This window comes from Chrysochloris asiatica, unplaced genomic scaffold (genome assembly GCF_000296735.1).
Source record: "Chrysochloris asiatica unplaced genomic scaffold, ChrAsi1.0 scaffold00374, whole genome shotgun sequence".
NCBI classification, from domain to species: Eukaryota; Metazoa; Chordata; class Mammalia; order Afrosoricida; family Chrysochloridae; genus Chrysochloris; species Chrysochloris asiatica.
Genome location: NW_006408892.1, coordinates 809,643 through 823,434, shown reverse-complemented (window position 1 = coordinate 823,434; position 13,792 = coordinate 809,643). Strand labels below are relative to the sequence as shown.

The 13,792-nt window shown below is 52.5% G+C and overlaps 1 protein-coding gene across 1 annotated transcript in view; it reads right to left on the bottom strand.

The window, feature by feature from the left end:
- KCNN1 (potassium intermediate/small conductance calcium-activated channel, subfamily N, member 1) overlaps nt 1-4,737 on the bottom strand; it is a 33,225-nt gene extending 28,488 nt beyond the window's left edge. The window contains exon 1 of the mRNA XM_006876292.1: nt 4,705-4,737. The gene's annotated coding sequence lies outside the window, so the exon portion shown is untranslated. The remainder of the gene's footprint in view (nt 1-4,704) is intronic.
- Nucleotides 4,738-13,792: the final 9,055 nt, after the last annotated feature.

Genomic DNA, 13,792 nt, shown 5'->3' with positions numbered 1-13,792 from the left:
AAAAAAAAAAAAAAAAGTAAATAGGAACCTTTACAACAAAAAGATACTTTACATCAATGTCCGTTGCAGGGAAAAAGCAGGATAACTGTAGTTGCAAGAAGGAGAATGTCATCATTGAGATGAAACAAATGTATGATTTGTTGAATGTAAAGCTGATGATTTTGTGTATAAACCTTCATTCAAAAATTAAACCACAAATAATAAAATAAACAAAAGAAAAAAGAGTGAAGGGGTAAACAGGGTGGGGCCAAGTCAGAGAATGGGCAGAATGCCCTGAGGGGGCATCAAGAGAACCTTTTAAAAGTTCTGTCAGCATTTATTGAAGGCCTCCTATATGCAGAGCCTGTATCCTGAGGTGGAGACAGTGCAGAGATGTAGAAACACTAAATCCCTCAAACTCAGAGAAAAACCTTGAGACAATAAATCCACGAGGACCCAACAGATGGTTCTCAAAGGAAATGAGGCTTACCCTATCCAGAGAAGCAGTGATCCCTGAGATGGAGGCAGAGAAGATGACATGGAGAGATGGAGCAGCTGGGGACTTTAGACCCAGAGAGGAAGAGGGGCTGTGTGCTGGTGACCAGGGGGGCGGGGGTGGGGGAGGGAGGGTAGGGGGGCATGCCGGCTTCTAGGATATACCCTTTGGTTGGTTGATGATGTATGGAAGGTATTGCAACCATGGCAATGAAACGATATACGATAGGATGAATGTAAAACTAATGTTCTCCCATGTAAACTATGACATAATTCACAATAAAACATTTAAAAAAAAAAAGGAAATTTAGCTAGGAAGGGTTTGGGAGGGCTGTACCTGGTACGTCACCTCCCATCTTTCTCAACCAAAAACTGCTGCCCAGCCTTTGGCCCAGAGGAGATGGTGAGAGAGGGAAAGGGGTCCCCACAAAGCATAGGAAAGTCCTTACCACAACCACCATGTGACCCACCTGGGGCTGCTCTGTTCATTCAGCTGCCCCAAACACCAGAGTCCGCTCCCTCCACATGCTCAGGTTGAAAGGTTCCATCTCCTGTGACTCCCCCAATTCTAAAACTCCTCAGGTCTGTCCCTAAGTTCCTCTCTCTAAATTCACTCTAGGAGCCCCGGACAGCGCATACAGTTAAGTTCTCTGCTACTAGCTGAAAGGTTGGTGATTTGAACCTACCCCGAGGCGTCTCGGGAGAAAGGTTTCTGAAAGGTCCCAGCCTTGATAATCCTTTGAAGCAGTTCTACTTTGCACACATGGGGGTTTTCAGGATTCGGAATCAAGTTAACAGCGACTAATAACAAATTCAATTCATATGGCCCCTCCTCCCCACCCTCATAGCCCCTAAAGCAAAGACTTGGCCCCTGCAAAGGGCTGGATCTTGCTTTGTGGCTGCACTGGGTTGAAGCATGTCCCCACAAAATTCCATGCTCCCTGGCACCCCAGAATGGGACCTTATTTAGAAATGGGGTCTTTATGGATATAACGGTTTAAGGATCTTGAGATGAGAATCATCCTGGATTAGAATCAAAAACACCCCAAAAAACTCCACCCAAACCCATGGCCATGGAGTCAGTTGTGACTCACAGTGACCCTCTAGGAACCCAGCTGGGGTGATGTGGCCACAAGCGAAAGAATGCCTGGAGCCACGGGAAGCTGGAAGAGACAAGAGAGGATTCTCCCCTAGAGCCTGACTTCGGACCTCTGGCCTTCAAGACTGAGAGAGAACCAATTCCTATTGTTTAAAATGTGTTGTACTAGCGTGACTTTCATGTTGCTGGAAGCTTTGCCACAGGTATTTCAAGTGCCAGCAGGGTTTACCTATGGTGGGCAGGTTTCAGCAGAACTTTTAGATGAAGATGGACGAGGAAGAGAGGCCTGGCTATCGACTTTCACAAATTAGTCAACGAAAACCTATGGATCACAAAACAGCACCTTTTCCTTCCCACTTATTTTGTCCTCAAGAGGGATTGATCAGTCACTGGAGGAAGACATCATGTTTGATGAAGTAGAGGGCAAGGGAGACCCTTAGTAGCCACAGAGACTCAAACATGCAGAGATCATGAGAATAACATAGGACCAGACAATATTTTGCTCTGTGTTCCATGTGAGTAGCATTGTTGTTATGTACTATTGAGTTGGTTCTGACTCAGTGAAATGACCCAGTGTCCGGTTTCCTAGGCTGTAAATCTTTGGCAGGAACAAAATGCCTCAGCTTTCTCCCTTGGAGTGGCTGGTGGGCTCATACCGGTGACTTTATGATTCATAGTTCAATGCTTATCCTACAGTCACTGGGCTCCCATGGGGTCACCATAGTCAGAATCAACATAGTGGCCACTACCTCTCTCTCTTCACCCAGTTTGTAGGACTTTGTTATGGTGGCCACAGGAGACTCACACAGTGGCGATGGACAGGATACTGTGTCTCTCTATGACTTAGTTTCTTCAGCAGTGTGATCACGTCTCTTGGAGAGCAATGGTGAGGGGTCAGGAAGTTCATCCCCAAAGGTGCCTACAGCAAGTGCTTTCAATGGGTGCTCAAGTAGCCACTGTCCTCGTCACAACCAGGTGCTTTCCTGGATACTCTGCCTCAGGTCAGACCCCAGCCTGGCCCTGGAGGGTCTTTCTTTATTATAAATCTGATAACGATGGCCAGAATTCCAAGTGTTACGTGCTCCTCGTGGTCTATATGGCATCTTCACCCTACACAACTGTTGTGTGTAACGTTGAGTCGATTCTGACTCACAGAAACCCTGTATAGGGTTTCCGAGAAAGACCAGTGGATTTGAATTGTGGATCTGGTGATTAGCAGGCCAGCGTCACACAAGGACACACAATTAAACAGAGAGCTTCTAGACGAAGATGGACAAGAGAGGCCAGGCAATTGACTTTCACAAATTAGCCAACGAAAACCTATGGATCACAGAGCAGCACATTTTCCTTCCAGTAGTGGCTGTCGGCAAACTCCTATTCCCCTTCCTGAAAACTCAGAGAGCACCTCCTCTAGGGTGCCTTTCCAGATTTCCCTGGGCAGAGCGGATCCCACCTGCCCTCCTCACATCATGTGCACAAATCTGGTCACTCACAGTACCCAGCTTAGTCCCAGAATCTGCCTACTTCTCTTCGCCGTACCAATTCCCTACCCCATTTTAGACAATTCCCTGACCTCTGCCCAAACCTCTTGCTGTCTCCACTTCTGTTCCAGCCCTTGTTCTCCTCAGCAGCTGTCAGTCCATAGCTCTCTCTTGCTCACACACCCTCCATGGCTCCCCATTGCTCGACAGTCTACCCCCCATCTCCTATCCCTGAGATTCTGCATGACCAAGCCTTCCCTGCTGCAGCTCCCTTCTCTCTTCACCTCATTCATTCAGTTTCAGCTAAACTAGACTTCTCATTGTTTCTCAAACATCCTACCTTGTTCCTGCCTCAGGACCTTTGTACCTGCTGTTCACTATGCTGGGTATGCTATTCCCAGCTCTCCCCATCTGGTTCCTTCTGCTCCTTCAGATCTCAGCTCATGTGTTACCTTCCCAGAGAGCCCCTTTGGCCCACCTACAGAAGCCCCCACCCCTCCCCAGGCCACATTGCTGGGTTTTCTCTTCCTCCCAGAATGTAATAATGTATCACTTTAGTAACTGACATCCCACTAGGAACTTCATGAAGGCTGACCGGAGCCTGCCTGGGTTCCTTCCCCCTGTGTCCTCAGAGCACAGTCTGAGGTCAGACATACAGTCCTGCTCAGTATGTGTTTGCTGAAAACTGACTGGGCAGCTCTGGCAGTGGAGTGGTTATGAATTGGACTGCAAACCTTAAAGTCAGCAGTTCAAAACTACCAGCTGTTCTGCAGGAGAAAGATGAGGCTTTCTGCTCCGGTAAAGATTTACAGCCTTGGAAACGCCGTACAGAGTCTCTATGAGTCGGAACCAACTCCACAGCACATCACGATGACCATGACTGGGCAACCAACCCCACAGGTCTGGGACAACATGCCTCTGTCTTCACATTTCCGTCAGCTAGCTCAGCCCCATTCCCGAATGCCAGTCAATATTCCCAGGGGGAAAACCAGTCCGTGTGCTGCCTGTGCCCCAGTGTTCCCTGGGTACTGTCTGCATGGAGTGACTTCCCCAGGAGATGAAAAGGAGGTCATGGGAGTGAGAGGGGTCTTCTAACCCAATTCCATTGCCCCCTCTAGCTGTGTGACATTAGGCAGGTCAACCAGCCTCTGTAAGCAGGTTCCCCACCAGCAGTGATAGAAGGTGGGAGCTCTAGAAGGAGAAGCCATCATTGTTAGCATTATTTGTTGTTACTCAATTTCATCCAACTAAAAGTGACGCTATTCAGAAGAGAATGAAACGCGGCTGATCCTGAGTCATCCGCACCATTGGCTAGGGATTGAACCACTGCACGCCGTAAGATTTTCATTGGCTGAGTTTTGGAAGTTGATTGTCAGGCCTAGTCTGAAAGCTCTGCTGAAGCATCACAGCAACATGCAAGCCTCACTCATAGGTGGGGATTGCAAAGAGGTGCACTGGTTTCAAATTAAAACCAGGTCTCCCGCATGGGAGGAAAGAATTCTCCCATAGAACCACTACTGCCTTGTGTTATTCTTGTCACTCTATTGTTGTTATTGCTTCAATGGCTGGCACTATTTCCTTAAATCACCAACTTTTCTAGTCAGTCCACCCTGGCTGCCCAGCCCCCATAGAACTCTGGGAATCACTCACCCTGGGTGCAGGGGTATCCCTGCTGAGCCACCACCAAGGACCCTGCCGCTTTCAGAGCAGATGAGTTATCATTTGCCAGGTGTGGGACTGCCGGATCCTGGAGAGACCTGTAAGGATGAGACACAGGGCGTGGGGTGGAGACAGGGCCCCAGGAGTTTTAAATGTGGACAACCCACAGAACACAAGGGCTTTCAGACCAGATTCCCATCTGACTTTGTGTCAACGAGCTGGGCCACCTTCAACTATACAAGAAAGCTTAAGATCCGTGGCCTACTCTGGTCCTGTCTCCTTCCTCTGGGACCTTGATGTCCTTTTCCCAAACCAGTCTGAAAGCTCCCTCCTCAGCTGCCTAGCATTGCCCAATGAATGCCATCTGCCCTTCCCCATTCTGTTGCTTAGCTGTTGAGTCGGTTCCAACTCATAGCTATCCCACTACTCCATAGGTTTTTCTTGGCTGTAATCTTTACAAGATCAGCAGTTCAAACCCACCAGTAGTTCCAAGGGAGAAAGATGAGACTTTCTGCTCCCTTAAAGATTTATAGTCTGAGACTCCCTATATGAGGTCGCGATGAGTCGGAATCACCTTGATGGCAGTGGGTTGGGTTAGGTTTGGGTTAATCTTTACAGAAGTAGATCACCAGGACTTTCTTCAATGACATTGCGGAGTGTGTTTGGATCATCAACCTTTAGGTTAGTAGACGAGCACAAACCGATGGGCATGAAATTGATCTGACTCATGGTAACCCTGTAGGACGGAGTAGACCTGCTCCACGGGGTTTCTGAGACTGCCAGTCCTTACAGAAGTAGACTGAGCCAGCTTGCGTCTGTAGAGAGGCTGGTGGGTTTGAATCGTTGATCTTTTAGTTAACATGCCAACACTCTACCCACTGCTACCCCGACTCCTTATTGCACCACCCAGGGCTCTAGAATTCCCATGTGATTGGGAGCTGGCATCACATCAACTCTGACTCATGACTCCGTGCACAAAGAGTGCAACTGCTGTTCCATAGGGGTTTCAAGGCTGTGACCATTCACTAGCAGATCACCAGGACTTTCTACCGAGGTACCTCTGGATGGGTTCAAACTGCCAACCTTTTGGCTTGTAGTTGAACAATTAACCATTTATGCTATCCAGACTCATGTCCTTCCCCAGGTTTCTTCCAATTCCTTCATCTCACGGAGATCTGGGTGGGTAAAGTGGGGAAGGGCTGGTTGGAGGATGAAGGAGCCAGAAATAAGCTCTGTTGAGCAGGTCCTATTTTTCTCTTGGTCCTTCAAATCCTCACACCTCCCCGCCTCCACAACTGCCCTGGGGCCTGTAACTCCTCCTAGAATTCACCCCATCTCTACAGGGCTGTCTTCGGAAGTTCCATATGGGTACCAGGCTCTGGGACCTATCCTAGAGAAGCGGGTGGAAAGGAACACAGGATAGTCCCCATGTGGAGTAAGGGGGTGACTGGCTAGATAACAGAATGGGGTTGAAGGAGAAACACGTTGTGAAATGTTTCAACTGCCCCTTCTTCCTCCAGACTCCTGGAGAGTCGCAGGTTGATGGTGGGGGGCAACCACTTGGATGGCTCAGGGACTGCTTCCTCTAGCCAGGAGGGTCTTGGAGCTGACCCTGTTTGTGGGAGGGCAGGGGGCTTGTCCAAGGTCACTGTCTAGCCAGCGACAGCATCAGAATGGCAATTCTGACTCTCCTCCCTACTCCTCCCCATTCCACCTCATGGCTCTGTCTCATTCATCTGGAACTCCCAAAGTCCTCTGGGGTCATGGGCAGCTGAAGGGAGGATGTATGGAGGGGGTTGAAGGAGGAGACTGAGCCCCTGGAGCCCCTGGGAAGGGAACAAGTCAGGGCTTCACTGCTCAGTCCTGTCTGGGCCTCTGGTGAGGCAGAGGATCCCAGAGATAGGGGAGACATCCTCAATCCCTGGCCCCCCAAATAGGAACCCTCTAACTCCCATATTAGGGTTAAACTCTGGAAGAAGAGAACCCCAGAATGAACCCCACTAACTGGGTTATGAGTCAGAGGGTCTGTCTGTAAATCTCAGCTCTGTTCCTGTCCCACTGGGTGACCTTGGGCCAGTGCTAACCCTCTCTGGGCCTCAGCCCCTTCCCCTGTCATTAGGGAAGGAAACTGAAAGCTTAGGGAAGAGATGGCGCACAGTAGGGGGTGGGGGCTCCCTTCCACTCGGCAGTGAGGGGAATCCCCACACACATTGGTGGAAAGAGAAAGGTCTTGAGGGAGTGTAGAGGAAAGGCTGGGAGGCGGCAGATGAGTGGAGACCAGTGGGGGCCACCTCTCTTTCCTCTCCCTTCTGAAGATGGTGCCCGCCCTGATGGTCCTCATGCCCCTGCCCCTATCTCCGCCTGGTTTGTAAGATCCCACCCGGAGTCCCCTGTTACTTGGATGTGTGGGGGCTGTGGAGCCGACTCCCGGCTCAGAGTGGGGGGAAGGGGTGCCCCTCCCGCCCGAAGCTCTCCTTTGGATTTTCCGAGTAGACAAGCCCGGACCATTGCCCACTCAGGAGGAGAAGCTGGGACCCCCGTGCCCTTCCCTGCCGCCCACTCACCGGCCGTCGCTGGCCGCAGCCGCTCGAGCCCCGCCAGCCCCGAGAGCAAAGCCAAGTGCACTGGCGGGCAAGGGCGTGCTGGCGGGAGGGAGGAGTGCGCGCGCCGCCGCAGAGAGGGCCCCCTCCCCGACTCCTGGCCCCGCCCGCCGCCACCGCCCGGGAAGGGGGCGCTGACCAGAGGGAAGGAGGGGAACGCTGCTAGCTGCCTTCCCTCTCTCGGAGCCTCTCCGCAAAGTAGGGGAGAAGCGGGGAAAGCCCCCTCCGGGTCTCCTTCCAGCCCACTGCCCCCAGGGCGTGGCAGCAAATACCAGATCACGCTCAAAGAAATGGGGAACTCTCTGCAGACGCCGGCCAAAGGCGCTCGGTTTAAAAATAGGGAAACTGAGGCCCGGAGAAGGTGAGCCCCAGATCTGGCCCAGGGCCCCAGCAATACAGAACGCAGCTGCCCCTGTCATTCAGGGGGCTGCTCTTGAGTGTGCGAGTTAGAGCGAGAACATCTTATGCAAACCCTCCCATTTCGTAACGGCTCTGGGGCGCAGGGGACCCCAAGGGACCTAGGAGGCTGGGGGAGCTAGTGACGTTGCCCGGGCGGGAAGGTCCCAGCAACGGAGGGGGACCTCAGTAGCCCGAAAACAAACCACAGAAAACTTATGTACCTCGTCTGCGAGCTGATGACGCCTCCTCACGCCTGCACGAATCCCGGACCCCGGACTTGTGGACCCCGCTGGACACGAACGGTGGAGGCAGCGGGATTGTGAAGGTCACTCTGACAAATTAGAACAATGCGGCTCGCGGGGTCTGGGTCACTAGGGTCACTAGAGGAACGGGGAGAGAAACCCACTAGCGGATTTAGCCCTCCGGTGACCTTGGCCCTGTTCAGACCCTCTCTGAGCCTCAGTTTCCCAGTTAATGAGCAGCGCCGATCTCCGGGGTCCCCTCAGCTCTACGAATTCGTAGGGTTCTGCTAGTCTTGCTAAAACGCTTTTCTCCTTCTCCAGCCCCCCAATAACGGGGAACGTCGTCTCAATCACCCTCGCCCTCTCTGTCCCCCTCTTGCCCTGCCAGTCCAGGAATCCCCAATCAACCGTCTGCCGCGGCCTGGGGCGAGTAGGGTTTCCTCCCGGAAGCCAGGAGGCTTCTATGAGGCTCCATCCTTTTATATATATATTTTTTCTTTTCTTTCATTCATTCTAAAAATAGACACCTCCCAGGGGCGGGGAGCTTCTTGTGAAAGGTAATGGGCTCCCGCGATGGGTCCAGAGGCCGGGATTCCGAGTGCGGGCGGGGCTAGGGAAGAGGGACGGGGGAGGGGCCGGTAGCGTACCCCCTCTTTGTGTGAGACGCGTACGGAGGGCGCCGCTAGCCTTACGGTGACTGAGTGCAGAGAAAAGGAGAACAAAGGGGAGAGGGTCCAGGGGCTCTGCACAGTGGGGGTTCTGCCTTGTGGAAGCGGGAGAGTCATGGGGGCACGGCAGGCGAGGGACGCCACCCTGAACCCCGGTGGGAAGACTTAACGCTTGGTGGGTTTGGAATGGTGCTTTGTGAGATACGGAGAGAGGCAGGGAGAGATGGTGACAGAACGCGCAGGGAGGGTCCCTGTCCCTGTGGACCCCTACAATCACCCTAGTCCCGAAGCTGTTCCTGTCTCTGCAGTGTCCCTACAGTTCCCTCTCCGGGAGGCACACATTCAGATTTCAGACCTCGCTTGTGTGGTGTGACAGGTTACGTTCTTGTCCCGCTTAAACCCCTGCCTCCTTACTCCGTCACCCTCTTCCTTTAAACCTAAAGGGAGTTCTGACTCCGCTTTCCTCGGCCAGACCCTGGGTGGTTCAGCCGCATGCAATCTTTGTCCTAGCCCCTCACTGTCCCCCTGCGCTGCCCACCACATTCTGGCTATGCCTAGGGGCCTTTGTACCTGCCATCCTGCCGGGACAACCAGACTCCTAGACACCCTTCCATCCCCTCTCGCTTTCCAGTGCCATCCAATGTCACTCTGGCTTTCTTCCTTGCTACCCCTCAGTCTCTGGTGGGATCTGGTCTCTCAGTTTACCTTTAGGGCAAATCTGACTTGGGCCGTTAGGTAGATGGGGAGAAATCTGACCCTTTCCTACCCCGAGGGTATTCAGAGCCTAATCAGAGGACGGAGCTACCCTCTGCCCAGGTAGCCACCCTGGGAAGCACCCCCAGGACATGACACCCCAAATCTATTCAAAACCGATTCTATAGGGCGTCGCCTATGACTGGGAAGCTGAAAACCTAGCCAGGAGTCACACGTTCGGCACCCGGGTTCTTAACCCGTTTCAGGAATAACGCGGCTAGGGAATGACACCTCTGGGAAGGTGTGAGGGAGAAAGATGCCGACCTTCCCCTTTGTATTCGCGTTTACGCCATGCTATATTGTATTATAATTTTTGAAACCTAGGGAGGGATAAAGGAAAAGTGCTTTGTTGGAGAATGTAAAGACCGGGAAAGGGGTGCACCCCGTAAAACGGAGAACATAGTGGTGGTGGTGGTTATGTGCTGTGGAGTCGGTTCAAAACGGAGAACATAGTGGTTGAGAAATCAATCCCCGCCTAAGCACTCCTTTAAACCGCCTTAAATGTTTTTGGCTGTGTAGGATAAACACTGGGCTGCAAAGCGGGAGAGAGATGAGGCTTTTTGTTCCCGCAAAGATTTACAGCCTCGGAAACCTTATATAAGGGTGGTTTTGAGTCGGAACTGACTTGATGGCGTTTAACAACAAAAACACCAATTTGCCTAGAAATCGAGGGGACCTCAGTGGGTGGAGGTTCCAAGAGCAGAGATTGAGAGAAGTGCCTCCTGGTTTGGAAGACGAAAGGAGCGCGGGTGTCGATGAGGGCAAGGACTGTCGCCTCAGTAGTCAGCTCCAGGGTACAGTGTTTGTGGAGGTGAGAGCACCGCTTCTTTGCGCACTTTCCTGCATGGCCAGAACCTGCTCCACGTCTGCAGGCAGGCGCAGGTTCAAGGTCAGCCGAGTGGGGTGACGATGCTTGGCGAGAGGACCCCACGTACGAGTCTGGAAGGCGTCAGGGAAATACGAGGCTAAGACAGCGGTGGAAGGTATCGTCTACGAGGCTCCTCACGACTTGGCGAGCAAGGGCGCGAGAGAAAGACGGTGAATTGGAGGCGCCTGGACTGGGGATGCCGGATAACATACGTAACACTAAAAATTTACTCCTTGTATTTTTTTTTGAAATTCAAATTTAACCGGGCGTTTTGTTTGTTTTTATTTTTTGCTAAAACCTGGAAACTTTGGGTCCGCATGCAGGGTTCCTAGCTGTCTGAAAGCTTCAGCTCCAGGAGCTGAAGTTGTCCGACCCCCAGTATTTCCGCTGGGCACCCAGCATTCCCAGTGTCTTCTCAAGACTCTCATATATCTCCCATTGTCCCCGTCACAGTTCTAGTGGTCCTCATTGTCCATATCCCCTCGCTGCTCCGCCTCCACTCCTTTGTCTTCCCCTGCTCTCTTCCCACCGTCCCTCTCCCGTGGTCCCTTGGGGCACGCTAGGGGGAACCCCGGCCGCCGATCCCCGCGCAGGCGCAGAATTACACGGCTTCCCCAGGCCCTGCTGCCACCCCCGCACTGCGGGCCCGCGCGCACGGTTGCCATGGCGAACGCGGGGCCGAGTGGAAAGCTCGGAAAGACCCCCGCGGGCGCTCCCTGCTTCACCACCTCAGCCTAAGCTCCACTCCGGTTTGAGCCGGTTTACCCGCCCCGCCCCCCTGCGCACTGCGGCGGCGAGGATTCCCCGGTCCTGGGAAGGGGGCAGGCGAGTGGTTGCGTGTGCGCGCCAGGCGCGGCGTTCCCCGCCCCTCCTCGACGGGCGCGCCCCGGGAAAGCCCTGGCGCCTTGAGCGAAAGGCTAGCGCAGGCGCAGAGGCTTCCTACGTCTACTCGGCCCCGCCCGGGAGGTGCCCGGTAGTTCTGGCAACACTGAGCGCGGGATGGGCTGGGAGCGCACGGGACTCCCCTCGCACGCCCCCTCCCGCAAGCTGCGGCGAAGCAGGGGATTCCCTGCTGCAGGCGCGCAGGCGCAGGCTGGAATGCCGGCGGTAGAGCCGCAGCAAGAAGGGGCTTTTCTGTAAAAGGAATCCGACGTTACTATTCCATTCATACATCCGGAGATTGAAGGCACCACTCTTAAATCGTGTCCAAACCCCAATCTTTGTTCGCCAGCAGTCCACTTAAGGTCCTCAGCGGAGACGGTCACGCGCAACTCATACACCTTCCCTTCCCTGGTCTCACGTCTGCCATGGCTCCCACACCACAGGGGCAAGTCCCCTCCTCAGCACAGCGTCCGAGGCTTTCTCGCCTGGCTTCCTCCTTCCGGTTTATCGCTCTTTTGCGGAGTCCTTCTTGGAACATGTCCTTCCAGGGCACCACCTCTTTTATTCTCCAGACAGCCTAGCTTCTGAATAGGTTTTTCTTTTGACTTCCCCCCAGGTTAGAAGCCTTAGTGGCGCTGTGGGTTAATTACTGGGCTGCTAGCCTCAAAGCCAACAGTTCAAACTCACCAATTGCCAGAAAGATGAAGGTGTCTGCTTTAGATAATATTTAGTCTTAGAAACCCTAAGTTCTACTCCGTCCTATAGGAGGGCAGTGGTGGCTCACCCAACTTAATGTGTCTAAAACGGAGCTCTGGTAGCGTAGTGGTTATGAATCGGGCTGTGAACCGTAAGGTCAGCAGTTTGAAACTACCAGCTGCTCCGCGGGAGAAAGATGAGGCATTCTGCTCCCGTAACGACTTACAGCCTCGGAAACCCTGTACAGGGTCGCTATGAGTCGGAACTGACTCCACGGCTCATAACAACAACAAGGTGCGCAGTTGAGTTTATCAGCCGCTCCACGGGAGAAAGATGAGGCTTTCTGCTCTCACAAAAATTTGCAGCCTCGGAAACTCTATAGTCACTATGAGTTGGAATCAACTGAAGGGCACTTAACCCTCTTATGATTTATCTTCCCTTCCCGATTTCCCGTGTTAAAGGCCATGGAGTCAGACTCATAACGAGGCTGTATAGGGGTTCCAAGGAGCAGCTGCTGGGTTTGAACTGCTGACCTTGTGGCTCAAACTGACCTTGCCATCCAGCACATTACCCTGCAGTGCCACACCAGGGCTCCACCCCCCTTGTAACCATTAAAAAAATGAAAATTTAGACTTTTTGACTGTTAAAGAGTCTTGTTCAAGGTCCCAGGAGTAAGGGGCAGAGGCAGGATTCGAACCCAAGCCTCTATTTGTGCGGGAAAACATTGGGCATCTCCACTTACATCGAGTTGAGGCATTTTTTTGTCCTGAATTCCTGCTGCCAGCTCTGTTACTTGCCCAGCAGCTTTCCAGGGCTGTGACTGTTTCCCCATCCATAAAGAGAATCCATGTTTCACGACCACCAGACCACCACTCACTCATCTGTCACTTTGGTACTGTGGTGGCTTGTGTGTTGCTGTGATGCTGGAAGCTATGCCACGGGCATTTTCAGTATCAGTAGGGTTACCCAAAGGAGCTCTGGTAGCGTAGTGGTTATGAATCGGGTTGCGAACCACAAGGTCAGCAGTTCGAAACTACCAGGTGTTCCACAGGAGAAACATGAGGCTTTCTGCTCCCGTCAAGATTTATAGCCTCGGAAACCCTGTACAGGGTCGTTATGAGTCGGAACTGACTCCATGGCACCTAACCACCACCAGGGTTACCCAAGGTGGACAGGTTTTACTAAGAGACTTAGGAGAGGCAGACTCTTCTGAAAGTTTACCCACTGAAAACCTTATGAATAGCAGTGGAACATTGTCAGATAGAACGCTGGAAGATGAGCCCATTATATTTGAAGTAAGTTAAAATATGACTGGGGAAGACCTGCCTCCTCAAAGCATAGCTGATGTGAATGGAGTAAAGCTTTTGGGAACTTCATTTGCTGATAGGGCACAACTCAAAATGAGAAACAAACATCCATTAATAATTGTTGTTGTTGTTGTTAGGTGCCATTGAGTTGGTACCAACTCATAGCGACCTTATGCACAGCAGAATGAAATACTGTCCAATCCTGGGCCAACCTCACTGCTGTTGCCACGACAGGGGTAAATCACAGAACCCATCTCACAGCCTTACTAGGCACTCTCCCAGGGCCAACAAAAAGCATAAAGTAATAACAGGGCCGTGGAATATAAAGTGGAGGGTCAGTGACGGAGAGGAAACCCCCCAACAAGATGAACGAGCACAGTGGCAGCAGCAATGGGCTCAAGGGTAACAATTGAGGGGATGGCGTAGGACCGGGCAGTGTTTAGGGTCACTGAGTTGGACCTGACTCAACAGCACCTAACAAGAGTGTCTCACCGAGTTATCCCTTGCTGCCTCTCATGGTTGGGACCTGGTACCCAGTACTGGCCACTCTCCCTGAATGACTGATGGGGACTCTGGTTACTGGTGCCCCCATAGGCTCCTCCCCCCCCTAGGGGTTTCTCCTGGATAACCCATATGCCTTTGTCTCAAGGGTTGGCTCTTGTAG